Below are 13,955 nucleotides of genomic sequence, written 5' to 3' on the forward strand. Positions count from 1 at the left end.
CCATGTTGCACAATTTGGTGCAAACACTGCAGCAACAAAGAACAGCTACAAATCTCTACTTGTTTAACACCTGCATTAGTGCCGTGAATTTTTTTATTTTTTTATTTTTCACATGTTTTAAAAGTGTGATGTAGCAATGATCACGATACAAGATTCTGCTCCAGCTGGCGACAAAGATTTTACACCTTTTTCTCAAATCTTTCTGGAGTCGTTTATCTTTAGCATTTTAATTTAAGTCCTTGAATTCCAGGTTCTTCCTTTTATTTGTGCATTGGATTTTGGGACGATAATTTACATCCACAGCACAGTCAAAAATAAATATATTTTATGAAGCAAAAACTGACTTAATTTAGCTACTTATTACTCAATTCCTATTTGGTATTATTGTGTTGTAATAGTATCGACTTTGGACACGGGTCATGTCAAGGAAACGTTAATTATTTTCTTGTATTTATTGAGAATTAACCTCCAGAGCAGCTCTGTCTCCAGGAAATATTTGTATAGCTAAACCTCCAATCTGCCGTCTCAGCAGCCGACGTGTTCCCGCTGTCACTCGGTCATTAAGCTCGACACTGAACCATCCCCTGCCCATTTTAAAGAGCTCTGGCTGAACACTAGCTGCATGCAAACATGCAAATAAAATATGGGTGACCACACATCCAATGTCCTTTAACAAACAAGTACAAGGGTCAATCTATACTTTGTTAGAGCAACGTCAAGGGAGCGAGAAGAAGAAACGAGCCATGACTTGGTTTTAGTTTAGTTGCTTTAAAAATAAATAAAAGCAAAACAGATTCAGTAACCAAACAAAACTTAGTGAATTCTAATCACTACAACCGTAACCACACTCAGCAACATCTGCCTCAGACGAACACCGGCCGTCGACTCAGAAGCTGAAATAATCCCAGAGTCTCGGAATTTACCACTTTGACACAAGTGCCATCATCGTAAAGTGGACAGGTCCTCTTAGCAAAGTGAATGGCTCCAGGTGTCCAACACAAATCCATTCGCTCTTCAGAGATTGATGTCTCGACCCCGGAGGTCAGAAAAAGCATTAATATGTCAATTCCAAATCGGAGCCAGAGAAATGCCACAGGTGCAGGAAACACATGGGACAGAGCTGTGGAGATGAACAGCGTTGGCTACAGGGTCCATGTGATATATGGTGGTTCAATTTTGATTACAGGTTCAAAGGTTCTTCAAATGTACAAACGTATAACTGACAGAGCAGCAAGAATCCATCGAACCTCCTGCATCCTGACGTGTTTGGAGTATTACAACAGCACCAGACTTTGCACTTTGTCCATAATTAAACAAATCCACCAATTGTTTCAACCAATTTTATCGGTTAATTAAGTTAATTAATTGTAGAAAACAAAATTCTGAATTTCAGGTCTCCCCAACTACTTTGTTAAAATAAACTATTTTTACATAATGCAGTGTTTATGGCAGGCAAACTATTATTAAAGTCAGTCTAATGAGATCAAAAATTACAAAACAAAAGTGCAAACACTACCAAGGCTCAGTAAACACACCCGATCAGAAGGAGGGACCTTCCTTCTCATTTATTCCTCATTCCTCCTCCCTTGATTCTTCATCCTCACACAAGTAACTAGGTACAAGGTCTTTCAGCTCTGAACCCATCTAACCTCCAGCCGAGTGTCTCGCTAACTGTTTCAAAGTGTGAGAAACAAGAGTAAGTGCCAGAATCTTGATGAAGAGTGGTTTTATGTGATTTACATATGCTAATAGATTCTTCTGCCATATCACTGAGAGCATCCTGTCGGATATTTCAACATTTTTCTCCATATTCTGTTGAGCGAGGACTCGAATTGTTTTGTGCACCAAGAGCCTGCAAAGTAACTCTTTTATTTCCATCCTCATCATATAGTGACATGTTTCCTGCAAACATAAATAACCAGCCAAAGGACTGGCTCTCAAATCTCAAGTCATATCCCGTGAGGTCTGTACAGTCGAAGCCCTTTATCCAAAATAGGATTGATGCTCCAGAGAATGTGAACCCCCGCATTCTACAGTATGAGGCCCCTAACACATCCACTGGAGCTATCTCAACCACCATCACACCTGACTACCTCTGTAGGCTCCGCTGGTCACCTCCCCCTCACCAATGTGGTCTTGTGCCTTTCATCAATCATGGTCAACCAGCTACAGAGGCTGAATGGAGGCTTGGTGAGGGTTGAGGAGCATTTGGCACAGTCCGATGTAGCCTCAGCTGCGTGCGCTGTTTACAGATTTATATGACACTTGATCAGAATTTTACTCAAATGCCTGATAGAGCTGCATTAAAATATCAAAACCCAAAAGGGCTGTTTACACACATTTGCCTTCTCACTTTACAGTTTTGTGTTCATGCATGTTTACACACACACACACACACCCGCCGCGTTGCACAGTCGCTGCTGTCAATTTAGGTGTCACATCACACAAACATCAATCATCATTACACGGCACTTGACCTTGGATGTGGCCGTTGAAGCATGGATGGATATCACCTAGCACAAAGCCAGAGGGCCATTGTGTACTTACTTGGGTGTGTGTGTGTTTTGCTGAAGGTGTATTTGTCATCGTGATAGAATGACCAAATATAAATAAATGCTACATACTCGTTCTTTTGCGTCCATACACATTTTGTGTCTTTACTGCGCAGCACTGCATTTGTTATGTCACGGCAGAACTCATTTACTCGCTCCTTTCTTACAGAAATGGCAGGGAAAAAAAACAATCTTGTTTATAAGGCTATTATGGCGGTAATGCATGTCAACACAGCAATACGGGCAGCAGTGTGTGTTCGGAAATCATTTATATCAGCTATGAGGAGCTTTTTTTTGTGTTTATTTAATAGTCTATTTTTGACGCCTTTATATAACTGGCAAAAGAAAAAGGGAGCATTTGTGGGGGAAACGGGATTTTTTTGTACATTATGATTCCAAATGCCTGCAACTGGGTCAGCAGCGGGTCGGCTCTGGATTTCTCATCAATTCAAATTAGGGCAGAAAGGCTGTAATTCATAAGCTAGGAACAGGTTTCCCCTTTACCTCATATAACACATTTATAACACGGTTAGTAAACCCTCAACTATTTGAGCTACTGCAGTGTGTGTGTCATCAGTAAACAGTACATCCTGCCAGCTGTTTATCTGAAAACACAACTACATCACGACAGTTTTCTCATGTTCACAACAGTTGCATGGCTGAAGGTCATTGATGAAGGTCAGATCTGTCTGAGGGGAGACGCTGGAGTCCGTCGCTGAGGGTTTGGTCCACGGGGACTTTGAGAGTTGGTCAAATGAAAACGTCTGAGTCTGGTGTTCATTTTACCCTGAACAACATGGTGCACTCTTTGTTATCATAACTGCTGCTTTTGATTACTTACTGATTGGATATTGGTTATATTACATTATTGTGGCTTCGAGGTCGTCAAAGTAAATCCTTGTTGCAGCACATTACCAAACGTTTTGTTCAGCAAGTTGAAATTGTTCATTGTGTGACAGTCGAACATGTACAGGGTTGATTTCGGACTTCTTTGCTCTGACCTCGTTACTCCCCGCCAGCAAACAACACACCAGGGATTGTGGTGCAACGATAATAAAAGACTCCGAGCCTACAGGGTGTCTTTTGAAATGCTATATGTACAGGAGCTGCAGTGATGCCGGCAGCAGCTCCAAGTGACAGCATATATTTTGGGAGAGCACTGATGGTTCACTTGTAAATATTTGCAATGACCATTACGACCTCCACCGAGGAGATTATGCTTTCATTGCCATTTGTTTGTTTGTCTGTCTGTCTGCAGGATTACTCCACTGAAAACTACTGAACCCGTTTCCATGCGGAAAGGTCGGGATTTGACCCAAAGAACAATCCATTCCATTTTGGAGCAGACCGGGATTAACAGGAGTGGATATGTGCTCCGTATCTGTAAGGAAAGTGAAAGCAACTACCATATAAATGAAAGTGTATGTACCTTTAGCCATAAAGTGTGATCTGATCTTCATCTAAGTTAAGAGTTCAGGCAAAAACACAATGTGCTTGAGCTGTAACACTGAGATAAATATAATCTGTGTTAGATTTATTGAACACATTTATTCGCAGGAGAATAAGGAAACAATTTAGTGATGTAGTGACTGGTTAAATCTTTTGTAGCAAAAATCAGACCTGCACAAAGGTTCAAGAGACATTTTGGTTCATCAGAATGTTTTCAGATCAGCCGTAGCCTAAGGAAATCCAATGGGAACAGATTTCTGAGATTGTTCCAAAGCATTTTTATCGGGTTAAGCTCCAAAAGGCACATTTTCTTAGTTAAGGGTAATGTTGCTATGCAGGCTCATAAGCAGAGATGTTAACCAGCTGCTATCATCTTGGCTGGACGCCTACATCAAGGGAGAGTAACCACAGAACTAAACTGTCTTCAGTTTCAGCGAGTTGGTTTCACAGGACTGATGAATATTTAAAGTGAACCCTGCAACCCTTCCGCAGCTTTACGCAACTCAACAAGTCTTGACGGAGAGTTTTCTCATTTCTGACTTTTGTCGGGTGTGATTCAGCAGAGGTTTCTTGAGAGAAGCAAGTTCAAAATGTTGGCGTTTGTTTTTTATAATTAGGTGTAGTTCTATCCCACAGCTCCAAACTTGTTAAATGGACTCCAGGTTTGCTCACTCCTGGCTTAAGGTAGCTTTTGTTTGTCTGATGACAGCATGGGCTCCCATTCATTTTCAGCCCACAATGTAAACATTTGAAATGTGTATTTAGTATTTACAAGAACAATGCAATGTTGTCTTATGAGTTAAAATAGATTATGGTTGTTCGTTAGCTTAGATGAGGATTGGATCATATTTGGAGACAGATTATATATAAATGCAGGTTAGTTCAATGTTTCACTTACTTTGTCCACCACAGTAAATTAAAACTAGATCAGTGCACAGTGATCCTGTTATCTGTGGGTTAATCATAACCTAATGCAAACATCTTTCTGTTTTATATGAATGTATTTCCCTCTGTATTACACTGTTTTGCCTCATTTTTAACAACATGTAAGTAGGACTGCTTGAGGCCAGCAGCTGTATTTGACAGTGAAAAGCTTAGAGGCAGACACTTGTTTTGCTGTTATTCAAAATATGACTCTCTCTCTCTGTGTGTGTGTGTGTGTGTGTGTGTGTGTGTGTGTGTGTGTGTGTGTGTGTCAATCTTGTTGCTCCTACTGTATTCTGAGAAGCAGCTTATGCAGAAAACTGCTAAAAGAGTGAAAACAAATAAATTGTCAAGTTTTTCCTCGACTTAATCGAGGAGGTCCGTGTCTGTTGAATTTAAAGCAACAAGAGATGAAGGTGATGATCTCTGAAAGATGGCGAAACAGAAGCCAGTGTTTGCAACATATAACATATATATATAACATGTCATGTATAATGTATAATACTTTAATACAGACAGAGGGTTAGTAAGTCGTCACCTTAACTTTCAAGGCTTCATTAATTCCTTTGCTGCAGGAAAGTTATAAAATAACCAATTTCAATCCCTGAAAAAGCTCTGTTTTCAATGACATTTACTTGACTTACGTTCTTTGTGACTTTTTTATTATCTACTTTTGCCTCTGACCTTTTAACCGATTAAGGTTTTTCATTGGTCTTGAACTGCTTAAGTTTTCACAACTGGAAAAATGTTCCAAACTTTTGAGTGGTTGAGCTGGTTCTCCTGCAGAAGCCTAATGATAGAGGTAGAACACTGCACAAGCAAAAAGCAGTGAGTTCACTGATTTAACACGTTTTAATGAGAGTCCATACGGGAGTAAATCTGTGATTGTTTCAAAGCAATGCAGCACAGTGCAGGGATCGACAGCAACAAGGAGATGAATTAATCGTAAGAATTGACTTTTCTCTGAGTTTGTTTTCTTCTTTTGAAACAGGAGCAGGCAGCATTGTTCGGCATAAATCACCATTTGACACGCTGATGAATGCTAACTCTTCAGGAATTAATCATAATGATAGGAGTTAAAAACGAAACGTCAGGCTTGCCTGCGATTGGGAGAATAGAAGAGCAACTTTTCTTGGCTGTGACCCAGAATAGCACCTACATACAAATTCACAGTTTTGCTGAATGACTGAATGATGGACTCTAATGAGGGAGGAGATGTGTGAAAGATCTTTTCTTTGTCCTGCATTCCCTCCCTCCATCTCTCTTATTCTGTCACTTTCTGTCGTTTGCACGCACACATGCATGCACAGTCTGCCACCACAAGTTTCTCTCTCAATCACAAAGACACACAAATGTGCACGCACCCGCACACACACACATGCATTCAGACACACGAATACTCCTACACCTCCAGAAATAGAGGCAGCAACAGTCTCACTGAATCTCTCAGCCCACATGTTGATAATGTCACCTTTTCAGTGTTTCATTACCTTGTGCTAACAATCAGAGAACATCCTTCTCTGTCTGTCGCTCTCTCTCTCCCTCTGTCTCTATCTCTCTCGCTCCGTCTTTATTTTAGGATCAGTGATATGTTTGAGAGGAACCGTCATTCCATATAATTGCCATAGTTAATGGTGCTACACTGCAATTTCTGCATCTCGTCTGGAGAGGAAAGAGTTTATGATCCATTATTGTCAGTACTCTAACTTGTAAACTGCACTCGGCGGACGTATGAGACAAAGTGAGGACGGGGATGGAGGCAAGGTCCATCGCTGAGGAGGTTGTGTCATAATTACCGAGGACTCATCGACTGCAACGTTCAGCAGATCTTCAGGACACAAAAGAGCGCTGACATAACCACTGATCAGTTCTCAGAGAAGCACATCTCCAGGCAGGAAAAACCACAGATCTTAGTTTTTTGTTCTTTTAAGATCTGCAGTTGTGTCTGGTTGAAACTCCCTCATCTTAACGTGTGTTGCCAAGAAAGCCTTGTTGTAATATTCAGGATAATACGTAGTCAGAATGTAATGAACACACTCTGCTAATGGATTGAATATGTAGCTGTCATTGTAATACATGAAATAAAACCTGTTGTGTAGCAGTTATGAAATCATATTATAGCACATGCAATTAATCACTGTGTTAATTTCCTAAGGCTCATTGTGTAAGATTGGGATCGAGAGAAGAGAAGAGGAGAGGAGAGAAGAGAAGAGAAGAGAAGAGAAGAGAAGAGAAGAGAAGAGAAGAGAAGAGGAGAAGAGAGGAAAAGAGAAGACAAGAGAAGAGAAGAGAAGAGAAGTCTGTTCTTACGAAAGTTCTTGATCAGTTTGTTTATATCTCTGCCATCAATCAATCATTTATTCAATATGTGATTAACTTGCCCCAATATTGACAACATGTAACATTAAGTTTGTGAATTAAAAACCTGGTAATTTCCATCCTACTGGCAACAGCTAACTGTGTCTGTCTCCTGGGCTCATACAGCTCCTGATACACATGTCCTGACTGTCTGTCCCGCAAACTAACTTTGACATTAGAAAGATTAAAACTGTCATTGGTTTCTTTAGAGCAAATTTGTTCTCTAGGTTCATCGAATGGCTTCAGTGTCTTAAGCAGATTTCTGCTTTGCGTTGTCCGACACCTTAACAATGACGAATGATCAAAATCCAAGAAAATAGAACAGTGTATTTAATTTTCTTCAACGTAATTTTACAAAACAGCTGCCAAAAAGTCTGCCATGATTTTGATTTCCTTGTTTATTTATTTTAGTGATGACATTTATCAATTATGCAAAATGTCTAAAGTAGCTTCAAGTGCTTCACAGGAAGAAAAATCGAAAACAAATCCTTGAAGTCACATCATTAGTATTAGTGACACACTAGAAGTAAATAGACACAGGAGCTTTCCAGGCTAAACGACTCTTTAAGAGATGTTGATAGTAAACATCTTGTTTTGCTCTGATGCGTGAGTGGCAGTGTCTCACAAGGTAGAGTCAGTGTCCAGGAAGAGTATTTGAAGAAAAGCAACTAAACAGTGGAGCAGATGGTCAGTGAGATTTTAATGCCCAGGCCAAAGTAAACTGTTGCGCGTTGGTTGGCTAAAGCTCAGGGTTATAATCAGTGTTATGTAAACTGACAAGTGAGAGCTCTGCTGCTGCTGCTGTGCGGTCTGCCTCCGCTCCGTGGCCCCATTCCCTTGCATCCACAGCCCTGTTTGTATGTGTATGTTTAGCATGTATTCACGAGCTGACGTGTGCGTGTGTGTGTGTGTCTGTGTGTGTGAGCCGCTATTTCCGGAACATGAACCAAGCAAGATGACACAGAGAAAACACGGGGCAGATCAAGGCCAGCAGGAAATGACACAGACAAATTCAGATGTTCGGTAGAAATTCGAATAAGCTCCCTATGGTGGAAGCGGTCGGGTGACATGTTCGAGGCCAAAAGAGGACGTCAGCTCGACACAGAGCAGCAGAATACTGAGGCCTGGGTGATGTATCTACAGGAGCACTTCTGGTAATGGCCACTAGAGGCTGGCTCCAAGAAATTGCATTGAAGTGAAGAGGAAACATCCCCTTAACTCCAAACATGGAAGAGAAGTTTAGCTCCATGGGAACAAGCACTAGCGGGAAAAAAAGCAAAATACAGGTATAGTGCAAACAGCTACTTGAGTAAACTGCAAGAAACAGTGGAAGTGTATGTGTTAGGCACTTGCTTAAAAAAATAGTAACATGGAATAATGCGTTTTTGACCATATACATGTGCTGCATTATCCTCAAATAGCTTGTATGCTCATGTTCTTATAAGCATGGGAGCTAATTGTGTGAATTACGGCTTGAGTACCACTGACATGATCTGGAACTGTACATGGATCAAAAGGCATCAAAAGACACTGAGTGGAAAATGAATTCCATACCATGAAGAGGACATGTCCTATTTAACCTTGCAGACACTGTGGCTCTGTGAAGTAGACAGACAAAAACATTACTCTACTTCAAATAAACCGTCACAGCGCAACAGACAAGTGTGCAACGAATAATTACAGTGCAACCCAACACAGAAATGCAGGGTGAGTACAGACACACTGCAGGAAGCAAATGATGACAACATGGCTGACACACGCTCGTTATTCAGTTTGTGACTTTATGCAAGTTGCAGAGGTCAGATGTTGGAAAATGAGCCAACACATTTCTGTTGTTGCATGGAAACACCTCCGTTGTCATCTGTTGTGTTGTCTGTATATGCAGCACATTTGTCTATTTTGTAGTGTGGTGAATTTGCAGCACATTAGACAACAAGAAATCACAAAATACAACAAAGTACAAAACAAAAAGGCAGGTAACCGCTAGCAACAGGACTCGTCACCAAATAGATGGATGCAGTGTCCACGTGTTTTCTTATTTGCTGTCGCCATTTTCTCTCCACGGCCACTGTGTTGTGAGTACTTGCAACACGTGTGTACACTTTATACACATTGTGAATTTGCCGTGCATGCATTCTGAAATAGATGGAGACGGTTTCTCAATTAGTTTGAGTTCTGTCTGTTTGACTGCGTCTCCTGCAGGGCCGTCGTAGTTATGGTAGAGTGTTGATCAAATTAACTTCATAAGCTGTCACTCTGAAAACACTGAGAAGTACAAGGGCATTGCCAGTAGAGAGCATTCACACACATGCACACACGTGCACACACCTACACAGTTCACATGCATAATTCCATCGGGTGTCTTGGTGTACCGAACATCAATGGTGTACTGTGTGGTATGAAGATGCAGCAGAGGGCTCTGAGTTCTTTACACCAGGTTTGCACATTAGATACCACACTCTATAGCCTACTCAAAATATGGAGCTGAGCAGTGTTACTTCTTTTGATATTTATTCACAGGGTGTTTATAAATCGTGGCGTTTCATTGGCCATCATGAATATTTGAGTGTGAAAAAATCAACTGGTTGCATAATGCAGTCGCCTGCAGAGATTTGCAAACTATCTCCAGCTTTAGCTTTGGATTTGCCTCCTTATTTTGTCCTGCATTGTGTTGTGCGTGTGTGTGAGTGTTTGTGTGTGTAAGTGGACGGAGGTGGTGTTTATGCTTGTTGCTTATCCAAAATCCTCTAGCACAGTATATATATATATATATATATGAAGGATATAAAGGAATATTTGTGCACCTTTATTTACACCTATGCACTCATGTCTGTTAATGTTTCGCAAACATATTCAGTTTTTTATTTTTGGATAGTTTCAGAATCAAGTTTTGCTTTTATTACACCAATAACTATTTGCATGTTTGTTCCGATTCCGACAGCAACTGAGGAAAACTACCCATCAACCTTAAGGTTACACTTTCTTAATTGTGAACAGGTAGAGTATAAATATTGAAGATACATTTGTATGTTTGTCAAATCTGTCACCTTCTCTCACATAACTCCACTGGGTGGTGGTTTAAACTGCCACAGTACAACTTAAGGATACAGAATAATCCTTCATGGAAGCCTTTCTACAGAATTTCATGATGTTCTCTGCCTGAAGACAGATGCAGTGGCATAAAAGAGGAGAGAACAAGTTGTTCCTAATTGTACGTACCAGACTTAACATTTAAGTAAAATAACTAATTGACAGCACTCAAGAGCAGTGCACAAAGTGACTTTCTATTTCCAACTTTAAAAGTACAATCTGCATTTTCAACCACCAAACTTTGAACCGTGTACATGGACTGACAGATCTTTTAATCGCCCAATAAACCACACGTAGATCTAAGTTATTCCTGTTTTCCAGTGCTGTTCGGTTTGTTTACAACAGTAATGACTGGTTTCAGCAGCATGCTGGTAGGCTGTATAATAATGCAACATGTGGGAGAGGATCAAGTGATTAATACATGTGGTTTGTAGACAGCTTTGATAGAAAAAGAACTCCCTGTGTGTCTAATGTACGCTAAGCTGTATATCAATGCTCTTTAATTCCTTGAACATGTTTCTTAAAACTACGTTTGAGTCTAAATTGATACACAGAATATCTAGTCAGTAATTGTGTCCATTCTTTCATCCCCTTTGTAAGAATGTCTTTAATGTCACATGCTCATGATGCTTTTACTAAAATTGTAATTCAAGCAAAGCAGTGATAAATAATCCGATAGTTGCTGGAAGGATAATTCGTTTTTTTTGTCCACATAAGATCTCTTCAGTTACATTTATGTGTGGTGTGCAGATAAAGTCACCATGGGATTGTGCAATATGAATTTCTGCATGTCAATAGGTATGCATATAATCATATAAGTATATGTATATTTATATAAGCATGCATGTCCGCCTACATGAGCAAACGTGCATCTGTGCACCTGTGCGTATGTGTCACACTGGACTCGGCCTCAAGCGGTGAGTCAGAGAAGATCCCAGCTTACGGCTGATTGCAGAGAGCAGCTCGCAGAGGGGAAACGCTCCTTTGTCTCCCACAACATCCAGATTTATTCCTCGGGACGCCTGATTGAGGCAAGTCACTCTGCACAATGGAAACTGCAGGACGTCAGCCTCTGTGACCACCAGTAACACTGTAACTTCTGACAGTGCGTTCTGGTCCACTCGGGTGTCAGCCGTCCTGCATAGTGAGCGAGTGCTTCTCCTCTTCCCCCGAACCACGTGTGATCAACACCCGACTGAACATATTTAGCTTGCACCTGTGTGCAGTCTCAGTTAGTCCGCTGCATCCAGATTGAAGTGATAAAAATTAAACTGACACCAGGAGCTGGGCAGAAGCAAATTGATACAATATTAGGCAGCAGACACCGAGTCCCGGTTCAGGAAGCAGAGTGTCAACCCGGCTGCGCTGTGTAATGCACCGGCACAAGGGGCTAAAAAGAAAAGCGCAAATCAAGCTTTACTGCAGTGAACTGAAGTATTGAGCTTGTATTTCTCTTCATCTCTGCTGCTGTAGCCTCAGTTGGACGCAGTCCGAGGGGAGCCGTGCCTGCTGTTGCCTACTGGACGGAGAGTGGTCTTGAGCGACCTCTTCATGGAGGAGCAGCCATGACCTAACCGGAGCTAAAACATGGCCCAGCACGACTCCATGAGCGCAGAGACTCACTGAGCCTCAGGAATCTCCAATCGAGTGACATCACACGCGCCAAATTAAGACATTCCTCCCCTGTGAAGAGGAGCCTGGAAAGACCCTCGCCCAACTGTCCCACTTTCGTCCCTGTTTAAAATGCTGAAGCCCAGACTTCAAACTGAGACTGCTGCGTCTGTGTTTATGTGGACAAGGGTTGAAAAAGAGTGTTAGCGAGTGTTGGGGTTTGTGTTAACAGTCATTAAAAGGCAGGTGTTCACTAAACGGACAAGGGGTCAGCGGAACCTGTCAGGGGCACGACTGCTCAAAGGACCACTTCTCCTTTGTGAGACAACAATCCTGGCGCTTTAAGTGCTGGACAAAGGCTCCATGGGACATTGCGGAAAAAGAAAAAAAAAAAGCAAATGGCTGTACACTTGTATGTGTAGCCACACACATGAATGCACAATGATAAAAGAACAGTGTGGATGACTTTAAAAGGTCAAAGGGACGAACAAATAGTAAAACACACTGACATGTCTGAGACAACTGAGCCAAATATACACAAACAAACCGATAAGACACAATTAAGTGCAAACACTCAGAGGAGGCCGCAGCAGGTTACTTTTTTTTTATGTTAACGTGTCATTGATACAAGGCCGATTGGGCCACACAGTGATCCTGAGAGTCCGGTTAACACAGTTGAAGGTTTTGGGTTTTAGTGGAATGAGACAAATTGTCAACACATACAAGAGGGGAGGGGATGGGAGGGGGGGCATCAATATCCCCTTCTTTTAAAATTCAAAAGCACAGTTCACAGCGAATTATTATTTCCCCATAACCTGCACATCTCTCACCTAAATTACCATCATCCATCTCTCTCGTTTAGCCCAGCATACACACACACATACACACACATACACACACATACATACACACACATACACACGCACGCACACACACACACCTGCCCACAGATGGAGCTGTATACTTTAGCAGCCTCATCTCCTCTCCACGCCGTCATTTGAACTGTAAATTCAGTGGAATTGATCGCTTGTTTCGTGCAGACGCTCGACTATTGTTGCCCATCAACAAATTCTCCTCGTTGGCAGAGCTGGAGCTTATTAAAACGTGGAGGAGGAGGAGGACTAAGGGAGAAACGGGAGTCGCACTTCTTCTCCCCAGCTCTCCACTATGAGTCGCGCGCGCGTCAACGCAGCGCGCACGCGGGCACGTGTTGGGTATGCATGCTCGCACGTGCACGCGCGCTCACAAGGCAAATCGGGAGTCACATGCAGCGGTGGCGTCTGGGCTTTGAGAGAAGGGAAGCAGCTTGATATGATACTCCCCTCGCATTATAATGACATTAATTCCACGGAAGGAACTCGGCGTGGAGTTCTCTCTCTCTCTCTCTCTCTCTCTCTCTCTCTCTCTCTCTCTCTCTCTCTCTCTCTCCCTCTATCTCTCTCTCTCGTTACGATTATTAAAATAAGCGCGTGCACCTGCAGCATCAGGTTATGGGGACGAAGTATGAGCAGATAGCGAGAAGAGGGAGAAGATGAGTCCATGTCACATATCTGAAAATCTATGGATAGATTGATGGATGGATGGATGGATGGATGGATAGATAGATAGATAGATAGATAGATAGATAGATAGATAGATAGATAGAAAGATAGATAGATAGATAGATAGATAGATAGATAGATAGATAGATAGATAGATAGATAGATATAACATATAAACCCACAATGTCCCTCATAACTAATCACGCACATGCACTACTTTAACCACGCGTGAGGAGGTAACAAACACACATAACCTCTCTAACACTCACACACACTCACACACACTCATACACACACACACACACACACACACACACACACACACGCACACACACACGCACACGCACACGCACACACACTTAGGCACACACTGAGGAAACGTTGCACTGCAGACCAGACTGACGTGACTACACTGCCAGCTCACTGTGCC

This window comes from Hippoglossus hippoglossus, chromosome 14 (assembly GCF_009819705.1).
Source record: "Hippoglossus hippoglossus isolate fHipHip1 chromosome 14, fHipHip1.pri, whole genome shotgun sequence".
NCBI lineage: Eukaryota > Metazoa > Chordata > Actinopteri > Pleuronectiformes > Pleuronectidae > Hippoglossus > Hippoglossus hippoglossus.